Genomic DNA, 13700 nt, shown 5'->3' with positions numbered 1-13700 from the left:
TTTCCCTACCCTTCCATTCTCTTTCTTAAAAAGTATTTGTTTTGTTACTTGTTTTTCTTTCTCCCTTCTTTCTTCATCAAAATGCCATTAAGGAAATGTTTGCTTTTGGACAAGATAGACTAAGGACTGGATTCTCTTTGGAGCCTATGAGGTGTTGGCAGTGTGAGTCCAGGGAGGCCACGGCAGTTGGAATTCATGGGGCAAAGTACCGAAGAGATGACTCTTTAGAGCAATAAAGCTCTAAAGTTCTGAAGAGCATATCCCTTTTGAGTTCTTTTAAAAAATTTTTAATTAATTAATTTTTGGCTGCGTTGGGTCTTCATTGCTGCACGCAGGCTTTCTCTAGTTGCAGTGTGCAGGCTTTTCATTGCGGTGGCTTCTCTTGTTGTGGAGCACGGGCTCTAGGTGTGTGGGCTTCAGTAGTTGTGGCACTCAGGCTCAGTAGTTGTGGCTCACGGGATCTAGAGCGCAGGCTCAGTAGTTGCGGTGCACAGGCTTAATTGCTCTGCGGCATGTGCAATCTTCCCGGACCAAGGCTCGAACCCTTGTCCCCTGCATTGGAAGGCAGATTCCTAACCACTGTACCACCAGGGAAGCCACCCCCACCCCTTTGAGTTTTCACCTGAGTACTGAGAAGCGTATTTGTGTGAGGAAGCTACACAAGTTTGGGGAAAGAACCGCCTAAAAGGACTAGAAGGAAAAATCACTGGGATTCACATAGGGCTTAGAAGAGTTTGTATTACCACCAGCCAGGATGGATAGACCTTGTAAGTTATGGAAGTCAGAGAGTGTACTCAGAAGTATAATGCTGTGCAGCAGTGGGACAAAATTAGCCCTAGATTAAAAGTTGTTCTGGTCTCACATAAAGAAGTATAAAGGCAAGCCTTAAAAAAGTAAAACTGTTTCTAAATATCTTTACTCCAAGAACAAAGCCCAAGAATATTTGTAGAAATATGGAAAAAAGCATCCAGCACCCAACAGGGTAAAATAAACAGTGTTTGTGATACAATAAAAAAATTACCAGGTATACAAAGAAGTAGGAAAACGTGGACCACAATGGAAAAAAATCAATCAATAAAAATAGACTCAGAAAGAGCATAGGTTACAGAATTAGTAGACAAGGACATAAAAATGGATATTGTAATTATATTTCATATATTCAAGAAAGTAGATTAAAATTAAATACATTAAGTAGAGTCATGAAATATTTTTAAAAACTCAAAACAAACTTCCAAAGATTAAAAATATGTCTGAAATAAAAAAATATATTGGATGGAATTAATAGATTAGTTACAGCAGAAGGAAAGATTAGTGAATTCAAAAACATAGCAATAAAAACTGTATAAAATGAAATGCAAAAAGAAAAAAGACTGAAGAAAGTGAACCCAGCTTCAGTGAACCTGGGACAAGTTCAAACAGCCTACTACACATATAACGGGAGATCCTAAAGGAGGTAAGTGGGAACAGAAAAAAAATTCAAATTCAAATAATGGCTAAAAGGTTTCCAAATTTGATGAAAACTCTAAATCCACAGATATGAGAAGAACTCCAAGAATAAGATACATGAAGAAAAGTATACTAAGTCACATCATAATCAAATTGCTTGATATCAGTGACAAAGAGAAAAATCATAAAATCAAGCAGAGAAAAAAGACACATGGAAAGAAGAAAGAAAAGAATAACCACAGACTTCTCAATGGAAACAATGCAATTAAAAGAGACTTAACTAAATAAAGAGATACTATGTTCATGAATTAAAATACTAGATATTATTAAGATGCCAATTCTCCCTAAATTACAGTCTAGTATGAGTCCCAAAAGATTGTTTGTTTTTTTTGGTTGCAATTGACAATCTCATTTTCCAATTTATATGGAAATACAAAGGGCCTGGAATAACCAAACAACTTTGAAAAAGAAAAAAGAAAGTTTGGGAGCTTATAATGCTTCATTTCAAAACTTATTATAAAGGTACTATAGTCAAGGCAGTGTGGTATCAGTGGTATCAGCATAGCATTGGAAAAATAGTAAAAATCTACAAACAAAAGTGCCTCCATGGGAGTTTTGGGTACCAGGTAGGAGATTGTGAAACCCTGGTTCAGGTCAAGACCAAGGAGAGCTGTTTTGGCAAGACAAGCTCACAACCACGTGGCTGACTTGTTGTGATCCCATGTACAGACACAGAAAGCAATAGTAATTAAAACAGTATGATACTGGCATGAAAATAGACATGTAGAACAATAGAACAGAATAGAGAGCCCAGAAATAAACCCACACATTTACGGTCAACTAATATTTGACAAGGGAGCCAAGAATACTCAATGGGGAAAGGATAAGCTCTTCAATAAACAATGTTGGGAAAACTAGATACTCATATGCAGAAGAATGAAATTTGATTCCCGTCTTACACCACTCACAAAACTTAACTTGAAATTGGTTAAAGACTTAAGTGTAAGACTGGAAACTGTAAAACTCATGGAAGAAAATATAGGGGAAAAGCTCCTTCATACTGGTCTTGGTAACAAATTTTTGGATATGACACCCAAAACACAAGCAACAAAAGCAAAAATGAACAAGTAGGTCTACATCAAACTAAAAAAGTTCTGCACAGCAAAAGTGTCAACAAAATGAAATTATTACCTACAAGATGGGAGAAAGTATTTGCAAACCATGTATCTGATAAGATGTTCATATCCAAAAATATATAAGCAGCTCATACAACTCAATAGGAAAAAACAAATAATCTGATTTAAAAATGGGTAGACATTTTCCCAAAGAAGGTATACAAAAGGCCAACAGGTACATGAAAAGATGCTTGACATCACTAACTTCCAGGGAAATGTAAATTAATACCATAATCAGATATCACCTCATACCTGTTAGAATCGCTATTATCCAAAAAATAAAAGATAACAAGTAAGTATTGATGAGGTTGTGGAGAAATTAGAACTCTTGTACATTGCTGGTGAGAACACAAATTAATACAGTATGGAGTTTCCTAAAAAATTAAAATTAGAATTACTATATGATCCAGCAATCTTACTTCTGGGTATAGATATGAAGGAAATGAAATGAGTATCTTGAAGAGATATCTGCACCCCCATGTTCATTGCAGAATTATTCACAATAGCCAAGACATAGAAACAACATTAAGTATTCATCTACATGTGAATGGATAAAGAAAATGTGGAATATATACACACAATGGAATATTATTCAGCCATAAAAAAGGAAATCCTGCCATTCACAGAAATATGGATGGAACTTGAGGACATTATCCTAAGTGAAGTGAGTCAGAGAAAGACAAATACTGTATGATCTCACCTATATGTGGAATCTAAAAAAGCCAAACTCATAGAAACAGAGAGTAATGTGGTGGTTGCTTGGGGGTAGGGGGTGGAGCAAATGGAGATATTGGTCAAAGGGTAAAACCTTCCAGTTATAAAATGAATAAGTGGGAATCTAATGTACAGCATGGTAGTTATATTTAACAATACTGTGTTATATACTTGAAAGTTGCTAAGTAGATCTTAAACGTTCTAAACACACACACACACACACACACACACACACATAACTGTAATTATGGGAGGTGTTGGAGGTGTTAACTAACCTTACTGTAGTAATCACTTCACAATATGTACACGTATCAAATCATCACTTTGTACACCCCAAGCTTTTACAATGTTATGTGTCAATTATATGAGATACGTCAATTATATCTCAGTAAAGTTGGATAAATAAATAAACAGGAAGGCTAGAGAAGTCTTCCTTTGAGTAGAAAGCCAATTACTAAATGTAGAAGAATTGACGATATTAGAAAATCTCCATTTGAAAAATTAGAGTAACAACTAACATTAATGGGTGTCAAAACTAGTAAGGGAAAGTGAGGTAAAGAATCAGATTTTACATCGTTATCTCTCCACAAAATATTTATCTATTGCAAAAGGGGACAAACACAGCTTTACACTCTTCAGGATCTGCCAAATACTGTCTTAATCGTGTGACGTTAACACCTCAACTGTTAGCAGGGCTTTTGTAGAGGTGAGATGGACCTCCTACCCAAAGTTGGTTCAGATGTTGAGACTGGTGATCACACACACACACACACACACACACACACACACACACACACAGATACACACACACACAAACACACATACCTCAAGGGGATAGAAAGAGGTTTATTACTCACATTTTGAGGCTTTTTGAAAGGAGTAGGGTAGGCTTCCAAGCATGTCTGAAAATGGCTTGCGCGAGCAAGAAGGGTGACTGGCTTTGGCTTTTATTGGGTTAAGGGGTGGGGCTACCGGTGAGGGTTCCCAGGTACAGGCAAGGGCTTGTATAGTTGGAACTTCTTATCTGAATCAAAGGAGGGAGCATCTGCGCTTTCTTACCAGCTTGCCCAGGTGGGGCAGCAGAAGGGAGAGGAATAAGGCTTAAAAGCTATCAGCTTTTCTTTTTTCTTTTTAATTAATTTTTATTGGAGTATAGCTGATTTACAATGTTGTGTTAGTTTCTGCTGCACCGCAAAGTGAATCAGTTATACATATTAATATATCCACCCTTTTTAACATTTATTTTTATTTATATATTTTTGGCCACGCCACGTGGCTTGCGGGATTTTAGTTCCCCAGCCAGGGATCGAACCTGTGCCCCTTGCAGCGGAAGTGCAGAGTCCTAACCACTAGACTGCCAGGGAAGTCCCTCCACTCTTTTTTTAGATTCTTTCCCCACGTAGGCTCTCTTCAGCCACTTGAGGAGAGCTCCCTGTGCTATACATTAGGTCCTTATTAGTTATCTATTTTATATATAGTAGTGTGTATATGTCAATCCCAATCTCCCAATTTGTCCCCTCCCCCTTGGTAACCATAAGTTTGTTTTCTACATCTGTGACTCTATTTCTGTTTTGTAAATAAGTTCATCTATACCATTTTTTTAGATTCCATATATAAGTGATATTTATTTTTCTCTAGCTGACTTACCTCACTCAGTATGACAATCTCTAGGTCCATCCATGTTGCTGCAAATGGCATTATTTCATTCTTTTTTTTTAAATTTCATGCGTCACACACATAGTGTATTATTTATTGAGCACCAGACAGAAGTTCATAATTATTTCCCAGCCACCTTTTAATAAATGCCAGCCCCATGCCCCTCCAGCTTCCTCTTCCTACAGGTTGGAAATCCCCAGATTAGAGACTGGGGAAGTGATGAGATCAGGGGAAGACAGAGTTCCAGATTCTGACATAGAAGCAATAGTCGAAGCTGTGAAATAGGGGAGACTCCTGTGGGAGTTCATTCTTTTTTATGACTAATATTCCATTGTATATATGTACCACATCTTCTTTATCCATTCATCCATCGATGGACATTTAGTTTGCTTCCATGTCCTGGCTATTGTAAATAGTGCTGCAATGAACATTGGGGTGCATGTATCTCTTGGAATTATGGTTTTCTCCAAATATATGCCCAGGAGTGGGATTGCTGGATCATATGGCAACTCTATTTTTAGTTTTTTAAGGAGCCTCCATACTGTTCTCCATAGTGGCTCTACCAATTTACTTTCCCACCAACCAGTGTAGGAGGGGTTATCAGCTTGCTTTCAAAAATAAGTTGTCCAATGTCTATTTTACTGTATGTAAATGCATCATTTTAGCATTTTAAACATCTTTGTTAATATGGTAGACAAAAATGTTACCTTGTTTAATTTTTATTTCTTTGATCTCTTTAGAGGGTGAAGTGTTTGCAAATTTTGTTGCTCATTAGTGTTTCCTCTTTTGGAAATAATATTTATATCTTTTTATTGATTGAGGTAACAGTCTGAGAGTCTCATATAAGTGCTTTATCATAGTAGTTGCAGTATTTCCCCAGTTTGTGGTTTACCTTTTAACTTTGGTTATCTTACTCTTTAGGAGAAAGAACTTTTTTTTTTTTTTTAAATGAGAAAATATGCTGCTGCAGCAAGAAGAATTGCCAAATTCAAGACTTGTTCTATATGTGGAAGGAGTTTGTAAGACAGAGCAGACAGGAACTACTGTAAGCTTTGGCTAAGGGGCTCTGCGTTTTGTGTTCTTGAGGTATTTGGGCATGAGGAATGTGTATCAAACTTAATATGTTTTATTTTGCTCTTAATCATAGAACTAGATGCCTTGTTTTGAGGACTGCATTAGAGTAAATCACACACAGGCGTTATTTCTCTCCTTGGTCATAGAATATTTGGAAAATCTGATACTAAGTTAATCGTAATGCAGCCCTAAAAACAAAAACTGGCTCAAAAAAATGAGTTCACATAAGTAGTGCTGTGTGGGTTGGCAAAAAGAGAAAGGAAGGAATAGCAGATTGTACTATCTATTACTGAGAAAAATTCTGGGCTAACCCCAGTCATAAACACTGCAGTATTCAATGTTTCAGGATAAGAACTCGTCACAAAATGATGTTATTTCAGAAAACGCTATAAAAAACACACCAAAAGAAGATAAATGGATTGCACACAGAGCTGAGAAATCCATGATACCGCAAAAGACTATTCCGCCCGTCCAGGTTAGCAGAAGGCTTCAGCCACTTGGGGGAGCTCAAATCTCACTTCCCTCAGTTATTACTCCACCTGCAAAGAGGTTGAGAGCGGACATTGGATTGGTCAAGTCCAAGAACACAGTTTAGGGCACCGTGCTAGGGCCTGGAACTTTCTCTATGGTGAAACAGAGGGTAAATGTGGTTCCTGGTGGTAAATTTCTTTTTGGGTTCTCATATTGTAGGGTTGTCTTTGGTTGGCTTTTTAGGAAAACTGGTTTCCCCATACAGCTGGGGTGATTGAAGAGGGCTCTTCCTCTTTAATCTGAGACAGATGTGCTCTGTTGCCCCCTGGAAGGTCTTGGGGGAACAATGGATGATTTCTAAGACTAAGAAAAACTTTTCTTTCTTTCCTTTCTTTAATTGCAATTTGACTGGAATTGTCTTTTCTCTCCATCAGAGCCAAACAATGGGGATAACTGCAGGCCAGGTAACATCTCTGGGCAATGAGACAGATCTGATTGTCCTGTGTTGGGAATTAGTTTCAAGGGCAAAGGAGGGCTCATCTCAAAAAAGAAAGAGCTTCTCTGTAGAGAATTTTGGGCTGGTAGTGCCAGCATTTGTGGACAGGAGAGTGTATTCACAATCCAAGGGTTTTGTTTTCCTTTTTATCTCCTTTTTCTCAATCTGGACTGAGATAAATCCTAATAATGGCATGGATTTGGGATCACTAGAAGTGTCTGATAAAGCAGAGCTATGAAATTCATCACTAAACAGAGAGAGGGGTGAACGTCCTCTCTCCTTCTTGTTACCTCTCTCCCTCCCTTCATTCATTCCTTCAAGCTAGAAAGTACGTGGGAGAAGACTTCCTTCCTCCCTCCCTCCCTCCCTCCCTCCCTTTCTCCCTTCCCTTTGTTCATTCATTCTTCTTTTCCTTTTTGATGTGGTTCCATCTAAGATGTATCAATAATTGCTTTTCCTCTTTAAAACTGAGTTTGAGCTATATAAGTGGTTCCTGAATACATTCTCCTTTCAAAAAATAGAAAGCTAAAGCTGCTGTGAAGTCCTCTTGGAGCACTACCCCACTACCCCAATGCCATATGCCAAACATTGTCATTAAAGGATGCCTATAGCCAGATTGCCTTGGCTTAAGTTTAACTCTACCAGTTAACTGGCTGTGCAACTTTAGGCAAGTTGCTCAACCTGTCTGTGCCTAAGTTTCCTTATCTGGAGAATGGAAATGTTATTAATTTCCATTCTCCAGATAACCTACCTCACAGGATGGTTTTAAGGATAAAATGTAATAATTTATGTAAAACACTTAAACACCATATCATATTTAATAAGCTCTTAAAAATGTTTGTTATTATTACCCTGCTTTCCACTTGCGATGTGTACTTTTCCCCAGTTCCTGGAGGTAACCACTATTATGAGTTTTCAGAATATTTTTTTAGTATCATGTGTGTGTGTGTTTAACAAATGGTGTCATATTATACATATTATTCTATAGTTTGCCTTTTTAAATTAGCAATTATGTTTTGTGATTTATCCATGTTGATTCAAATAGATCTAGTATACTCCTTTTAACTGCTGTATAATATACTTTGTGAATCTAATTTATTTAGCTATTTCCTGTTTGATGGACAGTTAAAATGTTACTAATTTTTATCTATTATAGACAGTGCTGCACTGAACCTTCATATAAAAGTCTGTGCCATATTGTGATAGAAATCTGTGTGTGGAGCTTATGAGTTGTAGGGAATGCACAAACTGGTTGAACCAATTTATATTCCCACTAGTAATATCTGAAAGTACTCAATTCCTCAAAACCTTGCAAAAGCTCAATAAGAAAATCAACCATTTTTGGCAATCTAATGGAGAGAAATATTGTCATTATTGTTTTAATTTCCATGGTTAGTAGTGAGACTGAGCATCTTTTCATATGTTTATTGGCCATTTGTATTCTCCCTTCTGTGAATCGTCTGTTCATAACCTCTGTTTGCATTTCTATTATATCTTTAGTCTTTTTCTTATTAATCTGTAAGATAATTTTTTAAGTATGTGGCAAATACTTTCTCCTAATCAGGTTTCCTTATCCTTTAGCTTTGTTCATGGAGTCTTTGATCATATGGGCCTAAATTTGTTTGCAGTAATAGTAATTGCACAATTATTCTTGCGATTGCCATTGTCATGCATTTAGGCTATAGGAGGAAAATGAAGCTCCATAAGAGAAAACAAATTGTGTAGGAAGAGCACATAGAGTGAGAAAGGGTGAAAGGTGAGAATCAAGGATTGCTCTAAAGAGCACCTTCATGTACAAGTGGCAAGTCTGGAGCATGGAATGGAACAGGACTAGCTTTAAAAATACATTTTTGGGACTTCCCTGGTGGCGCAGTGGTTGAGAATCCGCCTGCCAATGCAGGGGACACGGGTTCAACCTCTGGTCTGGGAAGATCCCACATGCCATGGAGCAACTAAGCCTGTGTGCCACAACTACTGAGCCTGCACTCTAGAGCCTGTGAGCCATAACTACTGAGCCCTCATATCACAACTACTGAAGCCTGTGCACCTAGAGCCTGTGCTCCACAACAAGAGAAGCCACTGCAGTGAGAAGCCTGCACACCTCAACGAAGAGTAGCCCCCGCTCACCACAACTAGAGAAAGCCCGTGCGCAGCATCAAAGACCCGATGCTGCCAAAAAAACAAAAAAAACCATTTTTGTCTTGCAGTCCAGTGGAAAGAGAACATAATGGAAACGATGTCATCAGACAAACAGTGTAATCCTACATGTTGTAGAGGAGGAATGAGACCAGCTTTGGCACAGGTAGAAGTTTGGGGGAAAAAAGCCCAAAAAATCTGACTCTAACTGAAAGAAATAGGGATTCCTTAGGAGGAAATGGAAATGGAGCACAAGAGTAAGGAATTAGGTTGTGCTGCTGCAGAAAAAGAGGTAGAGAAAGCAGTATTTTTGTTGGCCTGAAAGAAAGCTAGAAAACCCATGGGACAAGACATATTGCTTTTTCCTACACCACTAAAGCCTTGAGAAATGTTACCAGTGGTAACTCCAGCTCAGAAATACATTGATGGAAGGATTCTCCAGCTGGTACAAATGTGGTAGCAGAAGGAAATATTAACCTAGGAAGTAGGATTGTTAGGACTAAAAAACTTTAGACTCCAGAGTCTAAAACAGCAGCATCTTTGGCATAGATGATATCATAGGACCTGAAACAAACAAACATATGGCATCTGGTGGGAGACAGAGAAACAGACATGAGCAGGAAATTGGAACTATGGGAAAAATACACTGGGTGCTTGGAGATGTCTCTTGTAAATGGGTGAGAACTGTTATAAGAGAGAAGAACCTGTACTCTTAGATGGGGTTCAAACTCATTCCAGCATTTGGGCACCAGGAATAAGGGAATAAATATGAAAGCAACTTAAGAAATTTTCAATATGCAGGAGGAACACCAATAAGAAGAGAATCCTAGAAAGCACTGGGGATTGGTGGAACCCTCTGCAAATTTCTGAGTCATGCAGTAAAAAGGACGGTTTACAGGAGTGACAGATTTTTCAATAAAATTTGGAGTTTAGTATCACAATTAATCTCTTGATTGCCTTTCTTCTGGGTTTAAGGTCATGGGGGGATGATGGAATGGACTCTGAAAAATTGCATGGATTATCCTGTCAATGCCTTTTTCTCTTTTCCCTTTTCCTCTTTAGAATGTATCTGTGTTAGTCTTACAGTAAATATGCATTTGAGCATTATTCATTCCTCAGCTGACATGCCTGCTGCCTTTGATTAGATTATTTCCATGCCTTTGGAAGCAGGGCCTTCCTTAAGGAAGCTGTGATATTCTTCAACTTCTAACTCCTGACCTACAGATTTATCTATAGCCACACCCTACCTTTTCTTTCCAGATTTCCCCATCAACTGGTACTGTGAGTGTTTCCTTAAAAGTTTCCCCTCTGCTCCAAACCTAAAAGACATAGCAATGGGGAAAAGAATCCAAACAATAACTAAACGTCTTCATGGGCCAGAAATGGAAACACTCGGCAGTAAGCCGGGACTGCAGCATAGGCCTGCTGGGCTATAGTTCCAGAAATAGACAGAGTTAGGAGGGTGACTACTGCAGTGGAATGAAAACCAAAGTGGTCCACATGTGGTAGGGCACCAGGGCCAGCATCACCGTGTAAAAGCCAAGGCTAAGTAGGCCTACCATGACCATGAAAGGAGGTGGAAACAGCTCTGATCACTGCTTGAAGCTGTGGCTTTATAAAGCTGATTTCCTGCGGGGGGCAGGAGGAGGTAGAGCAAGCCTGGCAGCAGGACTTGTTCAGCTCAGTAACTAGATCTAAAATAGCCCCATCATTCTGCACTTGGAGCTGTCCGTCCAGTGTAAGACCTGGTTCTGGACTTGGGTGGTGGGTCTCCCTGCGGGCTGAGTGGAGGCAACCACGTAATTTATACATAGAGAGGCGTGGTCACAGAGAGAGAACATAAGACAAAACAACAACAAACCCAGTTCCACCTAAGATTAGCCTACCAACCCAAATATAAATTCACCATTATGAAAACTACCACTAAAAAAGTGAGTCAGCAAAATAATCAGATGGATTGACTCCTAGTGAAATGCAAACACATTGAATGATTGAAAAATATTAGGTTCCAGATCTTCAAAGAGATAAAGAACAAGAAATGACAAAACAGGAATAGGCAGATCTGAGTAAAGAACTGATAGAGTCCAAATAAAAAACAATTAGAAATTGTGAGAATGAAAATAAATTTAATGAAATTAAAAGTTTAATAGGGCAAACTAGATACAGTAAAAGAACATTCTAGTGAACTGGAATTAAATAATACTATAAATATTACATTTCCCCTCTTCCTCTGACAGTCTTGTACATGAAGGTGCTCTTTATTTTTTTTAACTAAAATTTTTTAAAAAATAAATTTATTTTTGGCTGCATTGTGTCTTCATTGCTGCGCGTGGGCTTTCTCTAGTTGCAGCAAGAGGTGACTACTCTTCGTTGCAGTGTGCGGGCTTCTCATTGCGGTGGCTTCTCTTGTTGCAGAGTACTGGCTCTAGGCACGTGGGCTTCAGCAGTTGTGGCACGCAGACTCAGTAGTTGTAGCTCTCGGGCTCTAGAGCACAGGCTCAGTAGTTGTGGTGCACAGGCTTAGTTGCTCTGCAGCATGTGGTACCTTCCCAGACCAGGGATCAAACCTGTGTGCCCTGCATTGGCAGGTGGATTCTTAACCACTGCACCACCAGGGAAGTCCGAAGGTGCTCTTTAGAGCGATCTTTGATTCTCACTTTTCTCCTTTCTCACCCTATGTGTTCTTTCTACACAACCTGTTTTCTCCTATGGCTTCAATTTCCTCCTATAACCTAAAGGCACGAAAATGGTAGTCGCAAGAATAATTGTGCAATTATGTATAACTGCAAGTGTGGCTGATGGTACTTGGATCACTGTAGCCTTTATTATTGGATAGTTTGCTAGAATAGTAAAGCTATTTTTCAGCCAATCTAAAATATCTCACTTTCCACAGATCGGCTTCCAAAGTTTCTCCTAACTTCTCTGCCACAGGCACTATGATGAATAAGCCGCAGAGGCTCCAAGTATTCAGATGACATATAAGTTATAGAATTATTCTGACAGCTCACCTTCTCTTTACCAGTGTATTCCCTTCATAAAATTGATTTTGAATTTTAAAAATTGCCTGTAAGACTCTATTCTTAACTGACAGGAAGGTCTTAATATGCATCAACTTGAATGAATCGCAGTTTTGGGGACTTCTAGGCTATAACCAATAGTCTGATGACTAGGATGAGGAAGGTGTGGGAGATGCTTCTGGTTTCCTTCCCAATCTTCCTACTCCCTCCTTCTTTGCTAACAGAGCCCTAATTTTATTCAGGGTGGCAATGTGCTCAGTCTTAAGCAAGAAGAATTCCCAAGTAGAACCCACGGTCCAAGAGGCCAGTTTTGACAATCCTGCTCTCTGCTTTGCCAGCCTCCCTCACCCTTCCTTGGGGATGAGCATATGACCCAGTTCTAATAAATAAGATGTAAAAGGAAGTCTACTAAGAAGAGGAGCCATGTGGTTACTGCTGCTCCTACCTCTTTCCTCCTGCCTTGAAATTAATGTTTGAGAAACGTGACAGCCATCTTGAGAATGAAGGTCAGCCCAAGAGAATCATAGAAATACCAGCCCTGTCGCATTGAGCTGGGCGAGTGCCAGCAGTACCTACCATTGGACATTTTGTCATATAAGGAAAATTAGCTTTTATCAACGTACTTTAAGCCATATGCATTTCTAATTGATACAGTGTGCAAATAAAATAGTTGGCTCCTTTAATCAATATTTTGAAAAACTAAAGTGACTAGGTCAATTCTAGGCTAAAGTAAAAGAAATACATGTTAACTGACCTGCACTAGATAAGAACATAGGCTTAAAGAAAAGAGAATAGGAAATATTTCCTTCACAACTCTTGTTAGAAGAGTTTTTCCATGAATATGCCAATCAATTTAAATATTTGAACCCCTATGATATCTAGATTGAGTTAAGTGAGTTTCTTAGCTGTTCAAACCACTGTATTTTACAGAAATGGGAGTATCATATATAAGGACTAGAGAATCGAGTGTGAACTGAGGGGGAATGTGTTGGCCATCTTTCTAGCCATTTATTACTGTCATCTATTGCCTTGCTTATTATTTTTATTTTGAAATAATTTCAAGTTTATAGAAATGTTGCAAGATTAGTACAAGGAACTTTCATATACCCTTTACTCAGTTTCACTAATTGTTAACATTTTCCCATATTTGCTTTATCATTCTCTCTGTTTATTTTTTATTTATTTATTTTTTGGGTGCAAATGCATTTTATTTTATTTTATTTTTTTTAATGGAAAGGCATTTTATTTTAAATATAGCAGTGTCAATCCCAAATTCCCAGTCTATCCCTCCCCTCCACCCTTCCCTGCTGGTAACCATAAATTCATTCTCTAAGTCTGTGAGCATCCTCTCTGTTTAGAAAGGTAGATATAGGTGTAAATATTTTTTTCTGAGCTATTTGAGAATAAACTGTAGACCAGATGTTCCTTTACCCCTAAATTGTTCAGTGTATATTTCTAAAAAAGATGGAAATTCTTTTACATAACCATAATACAATTATCAAAATCAGGAAATAA

Source organism: Lipotes vexillifer, unplaced genomic scaffold (assembly GCF_000442215.2).
Source record: "Lipotes vexillifer unplaced genomic scaffold, Lipotes_vexillifer_v1.1 scaffold341, whole genome shotgun sequence".
Lineage (NCBI taxonomy): Eukaryota > Metazoa > Chordata > Mammalia > Artiodactyla > Lipotidae > Lipotes > Lipotes vexillifer.
The sequence above is the reverse complement of the archived record's forward strand: the minus strand, read 5'-3'. Positions refer to the sequence as shown.